This window comes from Aptenodytes patagonicus, chromosome 2 (assembly GCF_965638725.1).
Source record: "Aptenodytes patagonicus chromosome 2, bAptPat1.pri.cur, whole genome shotgun sequence".
In the NCBI taxonomy this organism is placed as follows: domain Eukaryota; kingdom Metazoa; phylum Chordata; class Aves; order Sphenisciformes; family Spheniscidae; genus Aptenodytes; species Aptenodytes patagonicus.
In genome coordinates this window covers 32,102,477-32,119,287 of record NC_134950.1, presented here as the reverse complement: position 1 = coordinate 32,119,287, position 16,811 = coordinate 32,102,477, and the positions used below count along the sequence as shown (strand labels likewise).

Below are 16,811 nucleotides of genomic sequence, written 5' to 3'. Positions count from 1 at the left end.
TTGTGAGCATCCAGGTGGCGTAGCAGGTCGTTGACTGCTTCCTCTTGGATTATGGGGGGTTTATCCTGCTCGCTGTCCCTGTCTTCCAGCTCAGGGGGCCGAGTACCCTGAGGATAACTGGTCTGCCTGTTAAAGACTGAGGAAAAGAAGGCATTAAGTATCTCAGCCTTTTTCTCATCCTCGGTGACAATGTTCCCCCCTGCATCCAATAAAGGATGGAGCTTCTCTTTGGCTCTCTTCTTGTCATTAATATATTTGTAAAAACATTTTTTGTTGTCTCTAATGACAGCGGCCAGATTGCGTTCTAGCTGGGCTTTTGCCTTTCTCATTTCCTCTCTGCACGACCTAACGAGATCCCTGTACTCTTCTTGAGTCGCCTGCCCCTTCTTCCACAAGTGGTAAACTCTCCTTTTTTTCCTGAGTCCCAGCAAGAGCTCCCTGTTCAGCCAGGCCGGTCATCTTCCCTGCCCGTTCTTCTTACGGCATATGGGGACAGCCTGCTCCTGCATCTTTAAGACTCCCTTCCTGAAGATCGTCCAGCCTTCCTGGACCCCTTTGCCCTTCAGGACCGTCTCCCAAGGGACTCTCTCAACCAGCATCCTGAACAGGCCAAAGTCTGCCCTCCAGAAGTCCATGGTTGCGGTTTTGCTGGCTCCCCTCCTCACTTCACCGAGGATCGAGAATTCTATCATTTCATGGTCACTAAGCCCAAGATGGCCTCCGATCTTCTGAGTTAACAACATATCATATTGTCAAAATTGTTAAAAATTTGAGTTTTTAAAAGTACCCAAAATAGTTATTGACCATTGGTAAAAATTGACAGGGCAAATTATTGGTAAGCCTTAGTGTGTGATCTAATGCTTTTATATGTATGAGGTTTTGTGGGAGCTGAAAGACTTCCTTTCCCGGCGAATGGACTTCACTGACCGCTGTTCCCTTCTTCTGTGGGATGAGTGGATGCCTAGGAAGTCCCCTGGGACAGTGCCCTGCGGGCTGGCCCACTGCCCTGACACAGGGCAGCGGGCCTGTTTTCCCCTCCCTGCCAATGGTAGTAAATCACTCATAACATTTTCAGGGACGGACATGGAGTCCTCATGCTTGTCTGCCTTGTCTTGTCTTGTCCTGGATCTTCACTTTCAGGTTCAGTGGTGGGTTCCCAGTGTATTTAGCAGCCTACAATGTTGATAGATGTACTTAGTCACTTAATCATAGATTATGCTAGAAAGTAACTGCTTGGATTGCTGCCTTGGACATTCAGTGGGTTTTCTGGAGCTTTCCAAATATTTTCCTGTCTTCTTTCTTCTCCTGTTAACCCGGGAATGCTAATAGTTGAAATCCCCTCTTTATTCAGAGAAACATGGGCAGTGGCCCAGCAAGGCTGCACATACCAAACACTTGTAATTTTACTTTGCCTGTAATGGAGGCTGAGGACAGAATCCAAATGGAGAGATTAGAGTTAATCCTTGGAAGTAAGATGAAGTTCACAAATTGTTTATTTGACAACTTAGTTTATTTGTCTAGATGCTGCCATCTATAGAGTCCACCTATCCCTTCTTGATAAAGAGATCATTTATCGTTCAGAAACATGGCTCAGTTTTTTTCTGTGCTGGTGCACACAACTAATGCATGTCATTAATGCGATCCAGAGGGAGCGGTTCGGAAGATGAGAGGATAATTTACTCACCATATGCGTTCAGTCCTTGGCCTCCTTGCTGAGATTCCCCTGCTAGTTTGGATTCTGTCTTCCGACATAAACCTGCCCTACCTGTAATAAACAGAAACGTAGTGAGCCTACTAGTTTAATTCAAGGATCGGATGATACAAATTCTATTTGCAATCTTCGGAATTCAGAAAGCGCCATTCTGTTTTAATCTGCAGACCCATGCCTGGTTCTGGCATTGCTACCTCTGTATGAGTTGAGAGCTACGTTAGGAAAGCTAATAGATAGATAGATATAGAAAGATAATCATAATCACTAAAATATGAATACATTTTTCATACTGGTTACACTGGAAATAGGTCTGGTTTGACTCCACATGAGAAAGAAAATTCGGGGGGGGGGAGCCGATTTCAAGATGTGCTGGGCTGCAGGGGTGTTGCACGGTGCTGTAGGTACTGAAGTGCCTCGGCCTTAGCAAGAGCCTGCTCCTTGCAGCTCTGTGACGTCTCCCTGAAGCCGTTGAGCCGTTAGCTGGAGCCTGTGCCAGAATTTTTCTGTTATTGTTTTCATGTTGTTATTCTTGTATCATTTGCATGGACTTGCACCTACAAATCCCGACAGTGTTGTTACAGCGGGCTTTCATGGAAGTAGCTACCACTGGTTTGAGAATCACCACTCTTTCCCCTCTTTTATTTCCCTCCTGTTTTGTAGATTTTAATTTATATTAGAGAAACCAAACACTTTGCATAATGAAGTAGATAATAGTGGTCCAAATGCTCAATAAACTTTATCCAATAATGTCTGTGGACAAAAGCTTAACAATCAGTCGATGTACAGCGCTTGCACCTGATTAGCGTACTCTGGTCAGTGCTAACAGCATCATAAGCAGGAGCAATCCATAGGGAATTTGAGTGGGTCTCAGTGAAACATTTAGGATGAGGGGAAAAGTCCTCCTCCTCCTCCTCATCACCACCTAGCTCCATCACCACTGGAGACACTGCCCAGAGGATGATGCTCACCTGGCACCTCATGGCTGCCCTTACTGGCTGGCCTCTGGGGAGCTTTTCCTCCTCTCCACATTTTCCCCTCTCCTGTCCTCTTTCCTCTGTCCTTCTCCTCTGCTTTTTGTTTTTTGTTTTTCCCTCCAAATTATTTTGTCTGTTAGAGTCAATGCGTGTCATCAGCAGTGGATCCTGCTAAATCTTTGTGCACGTTACCCTGCCTCAGCGTCCTTTGTGCAGCAGGGGAATTGATGATCAAGGTTGAAGTAGAAAGCTGTAAGAGAAAGTGAAAGGTTGTGAGCCAGACAGGCAAAAGCTGAAGAGGAAAGAGGGGTTGAACAGCAGGACCTTAGGCCAGATATAGTGCTGGTATAGATATGCTGGTATGGTTGTGCTGATCTTTGCTATCAAAGTGCTATTGCTGAGGGTAGTTTGTAACAGGAAAATTATGGGATGCTTTCAGCTCTCTCTGCAAAAGTGCAGTTTTTCTGGAATGAATGCATCTGTCCAAGGACTTCACTGGCACTGATATGTCAGTCACAAGGACTCTTAGTGCCAGCAAATGTTTGTAGGACACCAGAGTGTGTTTGCACATGTTGAAGAAAGCGGGGTGCGTGCAGAGGCACAGGCCTACATCCCCAGCTGGGCCTAGCACGTTTCCTCTGACAAAATGGGATGCAGACTGTGTCAAAGTTCTTTTGCAGCCCATGAACGACTCTGGCCTTCCTGCAGTTTGCTTATGAAATGTATGTTAGATTGTTTCTCCTCCTTCCTGGTACAGAGGGTGCTGGACACTACGTAATCCCCCATATAGAGAGGCGAGCATCCCAAGCACTGAGCAGTCTTGAGGGCGTGTTAGCCCAAAAGCTGGCTCATGCGCAAGTGCTGCAGGGCTGAGGTCCCCAGCATGGGGTGGGCTGGGCACTAGATCACGCCAGCAGTCCCTGCCTCTGCCTGTCACCCCCAGCAGAGCTTCCAGCCCCTGTCAGAAGCCTGTCTGCGCATCTCTAGGGCCGGGAGACTGTAAAGTGACCTATTTTCACATTTGCTACTCCTTTTGCTTACAAAAGCAGATTTAGCTCGGTCCTCATTTTGTTTCGATTCTATTGTGTATATAGTAATTGTATATTCCATGGAAAAATACAGCTAGCTGACATTCACAAAGAGATACAATATCAAATATGGTGTTATTTTTTTCTATTCATAAGTAATTGATAGAAAACAGCAGGTGTTATATTTTATCTTAGAGTAGATAACATTCAAGGAAGAAGAAAAGGAAACCTCTCCTTTTCCCACGGGTAAGGGACTGATAAATTATTCTGTGATAGATAAGGATAAAACTCACACAGGTAACAAAGCTTTGGAAAAAAAGCACATAATAGTAGTAGTGGTACTAATGATAGTAATAATAAAAGATGAATGTATGCTTACACTGCTAAAAACTTGTTTGGATGCAGAGCTCCAAAGCTTTCCATATTATTGAATCTAGAAGAAAAGCTTTATATTGCTCTTAAACTAAAAAAAAAACAAACCCACAAAAACAAGCCACTGTATAAATGCAGTGGATTTGAGGCTTTGACTGACAATAGATAACCCAAAACTCTTTTATTTTTACTTGCTTTTCTACATTTGTGTGTGGCACAAAATTGAAATTCCAGTATAAGAAGAATTTGTAACTCCAGCTGTCTTTGCATCTATCAAATAGGGAGAATAAATATGTCGAACACTTCTAAAACCCAAGAAAATTCTCCTGGGAGGAAGTTGAAGTAGGAGAAAAGGGGTATAATGGTACCTTACCATTACAGTGGTACCTGTCCCTGGCTCTCCCGTTTGTCTCCCTTTTGTTTCCATTGGCTTGTTCTTCATCACGAGGAATATTCCTTCAGCACGTTTCTCCCATTGCTGTTGAGCTGCTATTAGTATCTAATAAGTATATCATATACCCAATGAGCTGTCAAGATTCAGTCAAGATTCCTGGTCTATTACACAGCATCTCTAAGTGCACTCTCAGAGTGCTTAGCTTGGGAACAAAATCAGAGTTTCCACCCCATTTGTTCGGTCACACTGAACTCTCCTTATTCCGGTGCTCCTCAATCCGTTCTTGGTGACCTGCTGGGTGGTTTGGCCGAGGTCTGCTCTGCGGGAAGCTGTACGCCAGGTCTGGGTCTGCTGTGCCAGCCACTCAATCTGCTGACCTGTGCCTGCAACCTGCAGTGCTGCTGTGGCTGCTCTGATGGGCCAGGGGAATGGTAAGACAAATCCATGCGGAGAAGTTCACCAGTGAAATCCACACCTAGGCCCTGGCCAAGACAAAATTTTCCAGTGGTCTGGGTGTTGGCTAGAGTCTGTCATTGGAATAATTCTGCCAAGAACAAGGCAAAAACATTCGCTGATTATTATGGGCTAGACCATGGGCTCTGTGCACAGACTTACACTACTTAAACAGTCTTGTTCACTCCGTCCAATTCATCAATGTGAGAAAAAGTGAAGAAAAGTTTAAAAGTTGGTTTTAATGAAATACAAGAGAATTAACTCACAAAATGTGTCCACATTCTTATATTTCATGCAGTCCCCTGCTGATTACATCTTTTATTGATATCCATCTGAGTTGGTGATGAATCTCTTCTATGTATTCTTCACTCCTCCAGTGTAATTGAGCCTTACCTATCTGAGGTATATTTAGATAACTGGCTGACTGTGGTGCTGTGCAATTGATTTTAAATCGATGCTGAATAGTGGAATAGTTGCTTGTGGTACAAAATAATAAATGGAAGCAGCTCTGAGGTCTGTCCAAGAGCAGTTTAGAGATCAGGGTTAAATCAGACCTTGTGAAACTGGGCACAAATCTGCGCAAGTCAATGGAATCACTTTTGCCAGGGCTGAGTGTGGCATAGTGAGCTACGAGCTGGGTTTGCAAAGCTTTTTGGGTGCACAAAATACCATTTGAACTGAGCTTTTCTTGTTGGTCTTCGTCTAACATAGGGAAAACTTCAGATATTTTGAAATTTGCTAGAAAATAATGAGAGCGAAAATGGAAACCTGCTATCTCGGAACAGAAACTATTCAGGTATTTAGGACACTGGAAGAACACAATGGTAAATAAAGGTGTGAATCTCTGCTTTCTCTGGCTTGGAACAAGGACTTAAACATAGTTGTCCCTGTTTTCAGAGGCCAACACAAAATAATTTGCCTTTTGGCTCTCCTGTTAGGTCATTCTTCACCCGCCCTCTGAAATGGCAAACAGATCTAAGACATGTTTCCAGAACAAAAGTTACAAATGCCTCATTCTGGAAATGTTTGCATGAAATGAACTTTTCTCAGAAATTAAGTTAAGCTTAACATTTTTTCACCTAGCTCCTTAGTACATCCTTTTACCTGAGAATATGGCCTGGCCTGATCTTCAGCCAGCTCTCTGATCTGTGTCTTCAAATTGACTGAATTTTGTGTTAGGCATCTAATAACTCTTTGGAGGTGAAAAAGAGTTATAACTTGTGATTTTAAAAGTTGGAAGTTTTAGTATGGATGTCAACATAGATGTTTAGACTGGCTGATATGGTAGGTAGGAGCTCATTGCAGTTTCACCAGTTATGTAAAAAAACTTTCCATTGTATTTACCCTGGGAAAATGGTGCTTCTCTGCTAACATCTGTATGTCAAAGACAAGGATGGGCTTAGTTTGAACTTAGCTTATTAGCAAAAAACTCAGGATCTACTCTCTTTCTTGGGCTGATGGTTTGTAAATAGGCTCAGAGCTGAATCAGAGATTTTGTATCGTGTTGCCATTCATTAAGTAGACTGAAGTAAAAGAAAGGGCTGAAGGTCTGACTTGCTTGGCAGGCGGCAAGGAAGAAATCCTGAGCTTGCATCTCTGCCATTCAGTTTAAAAATGTTGAATGCATCTGATGAAACGGAACGTTATTCCTGCCCATTTTAATTCTCTCTAAAGCTTTTGCAGACTGACTTTCCACAAGAAAATGTGAAGGTTTCTCTGCTTCTCTGGACATGTCCTGGAAGATGCCTATTGCTCCCAGCTGCCTTTGAACTAATTGAGCTGCAGCTCAGATAACAGGACTCTCAGTTTTGCCAGTTGTATTAATTTGAACTTGTCAAGTAGGTGATAAGAGAAATGAAAATAACTGAGCCAGAGTTACATTTTTTGTGGCAAAATTTGACATAAGGGAAATGGCCTTTTACTGGTTCTAGCTGAAGGGGAAGGTATGTTTTACAGATGCAAAGGAATTTTTGCTGAAACCATTCTTGTCCATTTTTCTTGAAGTGAAAGGATGGAGTCGAGTTCTGAAGCAATTTATTTTAAAATCAAAAACTTACTATCAGGTTGCAAGGAATAAAAAATAGTAAAAGCATGTCTGTGGACTAAATTGTATACTTGGAAAGTTTTGTCAGTTATTTCCCTTGATGTGGTTTGCTGTTTTCTTGAGATACAAGGTAAGTATAGGTAAGAATGTTTCAGATTCTTGACACAACAGTAGTACAGATGTTTAGTATCATGCTTCAGAAATTTTTAAACAGCAACATTTTTAGTAATATTTTGCAGATCCTAATGATGATTTTGAATTCTTACAGTCTTCCTCTGTTGAATGATTTCGTAGTAGTTTTTTCCATGTGATCATTATAAAATGGGGATGCCATAGTAAAACATTTACAGTGGTTTTCACGTTTTTTCAGTGATGGAGGCATGCTTTCTTGTTTTAGAGTATTGCATAGTTTTCACCTGACTGTCTTCTATCCAGTTACATACTAAATAATCTATGTAATTTTTGATTACTCTTCTAATAGAAAAAATGTTTTGGGGTTAAAAAGTACTAAACTGATTCACAGCAGGTCTAGTGTTAGTGCCCAGCTCTGCTACAGGTTTCTTGACTGGTCCTTGGCAAGCTGCTTTATCTCTCTGAGCCTCCTTCCCTGTCTGTTAAACGATGGGAGAGGGTTGATGGTTCATCCTTTGTCCCATTCTTCTTCTAGAAAAAACTTATTCGGGAGAGTGTTTAAACATAACTTAAATGCCACTGTATCAGTAGCTTAAGTACATGTTTACAGCTTTGCTTAAATAAGCATAGATATATGCCATTAAATCCTTTCCTGAGCCAGGATCATGGACTGAAGGTTGTTCAAGGTAAGAAGCACCCTTGAGAGCGTGCCTGTGTTTGTACATTATGTAGGGGCACCCGCCAGGGAGGAGAGCTCGGAAGGCTTAAGGGGTACAAATGATTGTAAAGGGTGTCACTGTTGGAACTGTTCCCTTGCACACTGAACTTGCATCAGTTCTGATACCACAGCATGTCTGGAGGATGGGCTGAGGTTGCTACTTCTTACACTAAAGGATTCATTTATGGTCTATTTCTTTGATTTCAGCATGATTGTAACTGCGCTGCATGTGAAACGGCTCTGCGATCCTATTAAAATGGGAATGACTTTGTCTCACTGTCCTTCCTGCAATGGAGGAGTCAGCAGCTACTGTCAGGCTGTCTGAGAAACTGGGACAGTGAGTTCTTGGCTGTTTCTGTCTTGCTAGGCTAATGGTAAGCAGAACAGCGCAGTTAAGAGTCAGGTCTGGTCTGGTCTTTTTGCCAGTGAGTGCTGACTGCAAATGCTGTGAGAAGTGCCATTCTTTAACTAAAATTCTCACTATAGTAGAAAAAGCTGCGCTGAAAAGAGATTGTTACTGTGTTCAGCCCTGAAATGTAAAATAAGTATATTTTGATTCTGTATTTGGTTATGAGTATGATTACTTCCTTATTGCAAAACATGGTATAAATAGCAGCCCTAGATGCAGCCCTGGCAAGCATTATTGGCATTATTGGCAATCAGTGTGAAAGGAGGATACTTGGTCTTTTGCAGAATTGGGCTGTTTATAATTGGAGTTGGTCGAAGGGAGGCTAGGCTGTAATTTTACTGTATTAATCCCATACTTGGAGATTAATTTTAAACTTTTTTTTTTTTCCCCTGGAGGGAAGATTATCTGTTTGTTTGGCTTAACATTCAGTGGCATATACACTAGGTCTAAATGGCTCACATAATTTCATTTTTAAGTCTGAAACTAATTTTGGATTTTGAATCTCCTTTCTTCCCCCACTACTCAGAAGGGAGCTGGAGATTTTTTTAGCTGTCTCATCACCTATGAGCAGTTGCATTATGTTTAGTTTTAATCAAGTTGTGTATAAACAAAATGCTTGCTCCTAGGCATTTCTCCTGAATGCTGAGGAGCTAGCATTCATATAATTTTATAAGAAATACATTGATAAACTGAATGAATTGATAAACATATTTTTCCTTAATACATGATTGGTAGGAGCCGTATGAGGATAGTGAGGATTAGAATTATCCAAACAGCAACAGAATTAAAAACAAAATCTGCTAATATATTAGTTGTACAGGGAAGAGACTGTAACAAACTGTCTATCCCTTCTGAAAAAATCTTATTAGTATTTGTATTTTAAAATATCTGAGTTATAGGTGGTGCAGTTGAGTGTTTGCTTCAGGAACTGTGTATGTTGAATCTGATTTGGATCACCTCTGTGTGTGCAGCTAGGCATCCTTCTGGAAGACAATGCACAAGCCTACTTTATCTATCTTATTGAGAATCACCCCCTCACCCCACTCCAAACTGGTTAGAAAGGTACTGAGGCTTCCCTTTGTTTCTTTTTAGTTGCATCATTTTTCACCTGTATTCGTTGGTGGTTCTTTTCCAGTGTAAACTGTGTCATTGATCCTCCTGTGTTACTACAAATTAAAGCATGATCTAACTAACTTTAATTGCACTTCCATTTGTAGATCAAGCTGTTCTCTCCTTATGTCCCATGAGACCGAGATATGGCCAACTGTGAAGCCAGTTTCCATCAGACATTTAAAACAAGGCAGAGAGATTACTGTGTGCATATCCATAAATTAAAAAAAAGCTCCTCTCAGAGCTGGAATTAATTTCTTCATGTTTTTTTCCCTAGTCTCATGTACCATGTAGAAAGTGTTTTATTCTAGGTGAACGGGCATGTGAAAGGGTATATTGTCCCTTTAGATGACTTGATTCAGGTTTGAGTACAGATGAAAGCATGCCTGACATTTATTTCCAAGACTGTATTGGGAGACAGGGCGATGCTATTCAGCAGCTGAGTTTTGCGTTCATGCTGAGAGGCAGCAACATGCTAATGTACCACAGAATCCTTTCTTACAGGTCCTAAATAAACTGCACTGGGATTTCACTGACATAGTGTATCAGGCTTCAGCAAGGTAAACTTTGTTAAGGACTTATGCATATTCAGTAATGGATGTCAGTGAGTGCACTAATATATTTATTGTGATGGTGAAAATGGAAGATTTTAGCACATGTCGTGGAGTTACTGTGTTCAGAAGCCCATAGAACAATACCGGTTCTTTTTCATATCTATCATACCAAATCATCTTTAGAATACAAAATTCAAAGTTAGTTAGTTTTATTGCACAGATATAACTTCAGTGAACCATCAGAAGCCCACATCTACCTCTAGCCGGACAAAGGATCAAATCTTTCTGGTATGGATTCTCTTCTGCTGTGGGAAAAGGGAAAAAAGGAGGATTGCTCAGCTGCCTTTATTGGTGGTGGTGCAATATGAAGGTTAAAGCTAAGACGAGAGTTTTACCAGTCTGCCTTAGCTTCCATGCCAGCTGGAGACTGCCAGAAAGCATTGTGCTCCTGTCAGTTCCCATCACTGTTTCTAGAGCTTTTTGGAAAGGTGATGCTGAGGGTCTGTTTCTGCTGAGAGCTCCCTGTGCCTGGGGAATTACCAGCAGGGGAATGTGGAGCTCAATTCTGATCTTTCTGCACACCATGAATAGCACTTAGGAAGTAGAGCATTTGGCCTTACGTGATGTAGTTATATTAAGCTGCTCCTTGCCCTCAGGTACTGCCAAAATATATATATCAAAGTTAAGTTCCATGTCATTCTGATGTCTGCCCGTGAATACCCTGAAAAAGTCATTGCACCGTTGACTTTCAGTGTATAGTGTGAGTCAGAAGTCTCCCGAGTGCCTCTCTCTGCCTTTGCTGCTAATGATTTTATGGTAATAACCTCACTTGGAGATGTTAGATGTACAGAAAGACTGAGTCTCTTTCCCAAACAATGTACAGGCTAAATCCAACAAAAGAAAGAGATTAAGATGTGTGGGAAAGGCTTACGGTATATATATCAAGCAGACAGGTTGATGATAGACGTGCTGATGTTCGTTCCCACTCTTCATTGGTATCGCTTGAATAAATATGAATTACTTCAAACTTCCCAGTCTTCAGACCTCAAGAAACCAAATGGCAGCTAATTTCAATCGTTTTTTCAGTGAGTGCGTGCGGTGTAGAAACGCATCCCTCCGTTCCTGCTTTGTGGTTGGAAATCCTTCTTTGCCCAACCTCCCGCTGAGGCTTTTGGCTATTTGTGGCTTGCGCTGCATGCAGCTGCTGTTACTCCAAAGTGTTGCAGTGGCAAAGGTGTTAGCTCGGTGTTCATGTTTTGTGTCAAGACTGAAGGCCGTGGTGTGGGTGTGCTGCTGGGAGGAAAGGACTTTGTGGTAGCAGCTCCTCACTTTGGCCTTGATCCTGTGGGGACGTCAAGGCCATTGCTTTCTGGTGCATGTATGAGCAGGCTATGGACCCTGGCTTAACTGCTGCTTTAATCTCAGGGGCCCAGGATAAATAAAGGTGCTGAGGTAGCTGCAGACAAATGGTATTTTTACAAAGTTAAAATGTAATCATCCAGGTGGGAGCAGGCAGGCTCTCACTGATGATGGATCAGGCTTTGCTGAAGGCTTCAGCCTGCTCACCTCACTCACTCACCTTCAGGCTGTATTCACTGACTGTTGGATGAGCCCCTAGTTAATTTTGCTATTTATACTGCTTTTTGGGAGAAGTCAAGCAATGCAGAATGGTACAGACACATTCTGATGACTCTGTGCCCATGCCTCAGCTATCCCAGACCCAAGTGTGGAGCTGTCCCCAGGGGCAGCTCTGTCATTGCTGGAGGTCAAAAGGGACTGCCCCGTCAAAAACCCTTCATCGAAACATAGATCAAAAAGTACAAGTGTTTGCATAATGCCTGGTTATAACATGTGATTGAAAATTTTAGCATTCAAAATTTTTGAAGGGATAGAAAGGGACACTTGTTTTCCACCTCTACCTTGTAAGCTTATCTGAGCATATAAGCACTGGGAACAGGTTGACCTTGGAGTCACGTAGGCTCCTCAATATGGAAATATTTTTTGTCTGTTGTGGTTTGGTAGACTGTCTCCTGTAGTTCAGGGCTTGTCCTTGTACAGTTCTCCTCCCTTATCTCCCCTGAGCCTGAACTATGCTCCAGAAAATAAGTTTTTATATAGGGAAAATGTGTTTCCAATCCTTTAGTTGCAGAGGCAACTTTTAAAGTACAAACTAGTAAAGTCTGTGTGAGTTTCCAGGCATTCTGGCTATGTCTAAAATGAAGATATAACCAAGCTGGCTTTGAACCATGTAGCTTACATATAACAAAGACAGTGTGCTGAATTAAAGTAGCTAATTAGTTCTGATGAAAAGCTGATACACGGGGCTGGGTCAAGGCAGCTACCTTGCTTCTGGACTAGCTTGTTCCAAGGAGCCTCCAGGATCTCTCTGCAGCACTGCACCATGCTGAGCAGGCACATCTCCAGCAATGAAAGGTTGTACAGCTGTAAGCTGCCATTACTAATCTTATTGAGGTGCTGTCTGAGGCTGCATCCTGGCTCCTTGTCAGGCTATGACCCTGGAGTGCACAAGGCTGCTTCTTTGTTGCATCCCATTGCTGATTTCTGCAGAAAGGAAAGCCAAGCAAGTTCCAGCAGGATCCCAGCTGGGCAATCAAAATCCTGGAGCATGCTCTGTTTTTTCTTGGTAATTAGGTACAGCCTTAGGCAGCAAGGGTAGGATTCATCTCATTTAACTGAAAGTACTGCAAAGTTAGCTATCAGTTCTGGACTGGTTGTGTAGGTTGCCTCAAAAGGAAAGAGGCAGGTACTTCCAGTGGAGCTTTCTCTTATCCTGGAATAGATGAGATGAATCACGCTCCGGAGGTGTCTGTCTTTCTCCATTGACTGCACAGAAGAAGCCTCGATGATTATGTTGAGCTTGATGCCGGTCTTTTAGACAACTAAAGTTCGGTGAGATGCAACTTTTGGTATTTGAAGCTGCATATAAGCCATGCGCTGGAACATTTCTTGTTCAGGGTATGGTAAGAGAAGAGGCATGTTCCTAGTCAGAGGAACTGAACTACCTAGTATAAATAACAGCTTGTTTAAAGTGATGAGAAGGTGATATGTGGGAATAAACCATCTGAGACCATTTAAGAAAAAGACAAACTCAAAAATCCCACAAAGCCCAAGAGTTCAGCCAAATCAGTATATGAATCTAGCTGGAGCAATTGCATGAGGAGCTCAAACTAGCACCTTATTAGATCAGGTTAGCAGGGCACATTTTATGGGTAGTATTCCAGGGAGTATGCTGCTTTATTTTCCTTGGTTTGACTCCTAATCTAGCCATATAGATAACAAATGCCTTTCTATTTAATTTCCAATAGATAGCAGCAGTTCACACAGAGTATTTTTTTCTTTTTTCTTTTTTTCCAGTGAATGTACATGTGAATCAAAAAGGACCTTAAAATGTCTCCTTTTCACTCAGAAAGTTCAGTATAATTCTAATGTATGCCATACATGCTGATTTTGTCACCATAGCTAATTTGTGAGGAGTATTGTTGAAGAGTTGAATTTATCTTGAGAGCGAGCCAATTAAAAACACTTTTATTCACAACACCAAGGAATAAAAGGAAAAGAAGAGGAAAACAGGTCTTTCCTTGGTCAAATTTGTAGATTAAAGTTACGTTAAATCCGTTAGTTCAAAGAGAGCATTATAAAGTGCATTTTCGTCAGAAGCTTGATTAAAGTAAACTCAAAAGTTGTTTTAGGAGCTAGAAGCATCAATGGCTTGAAATGCCTGCACAGACCATGTCTGGGCTGTTGAACTGAATTCTTCAGGGTTCCCGAGTGAGTTTGGTGCACACCCTGGCTGTGACAGAGTGACAGTTTCAGACTACTGAATTGGAGTGGGTATGTGGTCATGCATCTGCCAGGTATCTCCTGAAGTGATTGTGGGTGTACAGACCAGGTGGAAGCCATGGTGTGCTCTCAGGGGTGTTGGTTCTGTTCGGCTTCAGTTACCAAACAGACCCTTTCTTAACATTTTTTGAGTAGATTGAGAGCTGATTTTTGGGAAATGCTGAGAAAAGTTACAGTGTTACTGGAGGACAGGCAGATCCCTAGAGGGCAGAAAAAGCAGATTATGAAACAGGAAAGTGAATATTATCATTCTTATGTCATGCTGTACATTTATTCCACCTAAACTTCTAATTATACTTAACACATAGTGATATAAATAATTTCTTTAGCCTTGCCTTTTGTATAGATCATTTTATCTGCTGTAAGTCTTTCAATATGCTCAGAATTAAAATTGCTACTCACTTATAATTATCTGAGATTTCCTGCACAGCATTTTTCCTCTCTAAGACTGGCTGTAGCTCAGTTTGGCAGAGGCAGCATGCTGTGTACAAGCACCTCACTTCCAATAACCAAAGGCAGTTGCGTAGAATTCAGTTTTCTTTCATATCTGTAGAACAATTGTGGGAATCTTCATCTGTGTCTGCATTCTGAAAGTATGCAAGATATTCAGTAGAATAGGACAAGATGAAACAATTTAAAATAAAGGTCAATTCCTCAGCATTTTTATTTTTTTAATACATTTAGCTATTGTTGCAGTCCCTGTTATGTATTTATTGTACCAGTGAGTTGAAAGCTGAGGTGTTGTATTCATGGCTTGACTGTTAACGTTCTTTTTGTCTTCAGACCATATGTGAGTTGTGAGGAGAAAGATACTGCGTATGATGGACTCCTTTACTTGGCAAGCAGTTCCACCAAAATAAAGGATGACAAAATCTGAGCGGAAATGATTGAGTTATTTTTGAATTGTGCTAAATTCACAGCTGATGAAGTTCAATACGGGAGCCTGACAAATGACTGAAATCTACATTTCTGCTACCTGGCCTTAAACTGTCTGAAGGCCAAAGTAAACAGCAGCTTAATTTGCAGCATGCTCAGGACTGAATCTGGACTGAGATTCACTTTGTGAAGATCTGACCTGCCTCTATGGCCCATCCTCGTTCCAGTTATCAAGCAAATGGGTGAATTATTTGGGCTTGCTTTTTCTGCTGTTTTTGAAAATACTGAATACATGACTTTGTAGCTTATTGACATTAATCAAGCTATATTAAAATGTTAGGAAAATGTGAACTACCTGTTTCTTGTACAGTAATCAAACACTGCATTCAGTTGCCACACTGTGGTGCCAATGGCAGCAAAAAGCTCCATGTACTTCTCCACGTGCAGGGCAATGTGAATAATGATGCTCCAATCTGATTCTGGAGCTTCTTGTATTTGTATTGAGTACTTTTTGTTTTGTAAATCAGAATATAAAAATATCAGCAAGTATTAGTTTTCTGACCAAACAGAAATGACTTTTTCCTAATCTATTATCAAAGCAATTTCATGTGGATAGCGTCATTTCAATATTTATGGATACCTTCTGGATTTGTAATATTTATACACTTTGAATAGATGTATAGAATTTGTTAGATGTCTGCTTTTTTTTTGTCAGGAGGAAAAAGGAAAACATCAAGAGCTAAACTGTTGTGGCTTTATCTACGCTTTTAGGTGATTTCTTTTCCTAAATGCTCTGAGGTCAGGTTAAATGAGTTAGCTCTGATTTCATCAGTGCTTGAAACTTGGTTGGCCAGCTGCCATCGAGCTCTGGAACGCCTGCCCCAACCACTGCCTGTGCAGGTATCCCAGCATGCTTTGGACTGGTGTGTAGTGCTCTAGTTTTAAGCAGAGCAGAATAAAAGCCACTTAGAAATTGAAAATAGTTGGCCAAAAATGTGAAGGAAAATTGAAAAAACTTTGAATTGGTGGGTGTCTTGGCTATGTTTATCAAAGCTTAAACACACATGATTAATAAAAATTTTTGCTCAAAAATAGAACAAGAGATGGTCAATTGCACATCCAATAATTGAAAATCCTAAATGGGTCAAATTTGGTGACAGTAACTGGTTCTTATTCCATTATTTTTAATAGAATGACTGAAACTGCCTCATTGTCCCTGTTTCTGCAAACACTTAAGCAGTTAACTCCACATGTAAGCAGCAAATAAAATAAATGAAAAACCTTTTATATAGTAGCTGGGAGGATTCTTCTGCACAGTTCTGTAACACCCATGCAATGTAAATTGGTTTCTTCTCAAGCTTCACAGATACATTAATAAGCAGATCTCTGTGTGACACAGTGGAGTATACAGTTTGGTGATGGCAGCACTACATTTTAATTAAGTGATTATTATTTATTTTAAGTAGATTTTATAATAGGAACACAACAATACATAGGCAGCATCAAGCTAGCTACATCCAAAGACATGGACTGGTAAAAATCAGCCTACCGGTTGCATTCTACTACTGTTGAGTAAATTGACTAAAAGACGACAGTTTATAAGAATAAAGTGAAGGTAGAGAAAAAGTGAAATTGAATTTTACATAAAAATAGTAAATTTGGTGTTTAAAACAGCATCTTGCTATCAATTCAAAATCCAATCCATATGGAACATGGGGCCTTGAGGATTTAGAACATTGTAAGTCCTCATCTAGTGATTTCTTTTCACATTTTCATTGACCCTGGCCCTGAAAATTGCTAAATGCTTCTCTTTTACGAAAGGAAGAGTCTTAAACCACAAGCATTCCCTGAGCATGTATATTTGCATTTGGTATCAACTGGTGATTTTTAGAATTTGTGTACACCCCTCTCAAAATGGACTATAAATCTCTGTTATTAGTAGAGACAGCTTCCATATATTTAAATGACTGGAATTCCTCACAGATAAACTTTTTATGATTATTTTGGTGAGAAGCAGCAGCATTTAGTGAGATGGCCCAGTGATACGGGTAATTCAGTGCTTATTCACCAAAATGGGAAAAATAAAAATCCTCAGCATGATGGGTAATGAATGTGTCTGACTTCAGTGACTTCAAGGGGTGGATGGTGAATCATCTTCCTGCGAGACTGAAGGAA

At 41.1% G+C, this 16,811-nt stretch overlaps 1 long non-coding RNA gene across 1 annotated transcript in view; it reads left to right on the top strand.

Annotated features, from left to right (window-relative positions):
• Positions 1 to 15,019, top strand: part of LOC143156274 (uncharacterized) — a 37,948-nt gene extending 22,929 nt beyond the window's left edge. Inside the window, exon 3 of the long non-coding RNA XR_012994591.1 lies at positions 14,544 to 15,019. This is a non-coding gene — a long non-coding RNA (uncharacterized LOC143156274). The remainder of the gene's footprint in view (positions 1 to 14,543) is intronic.
• Positions 15,020 to 16,811: the final 1,792 nt, after the last annotated feature.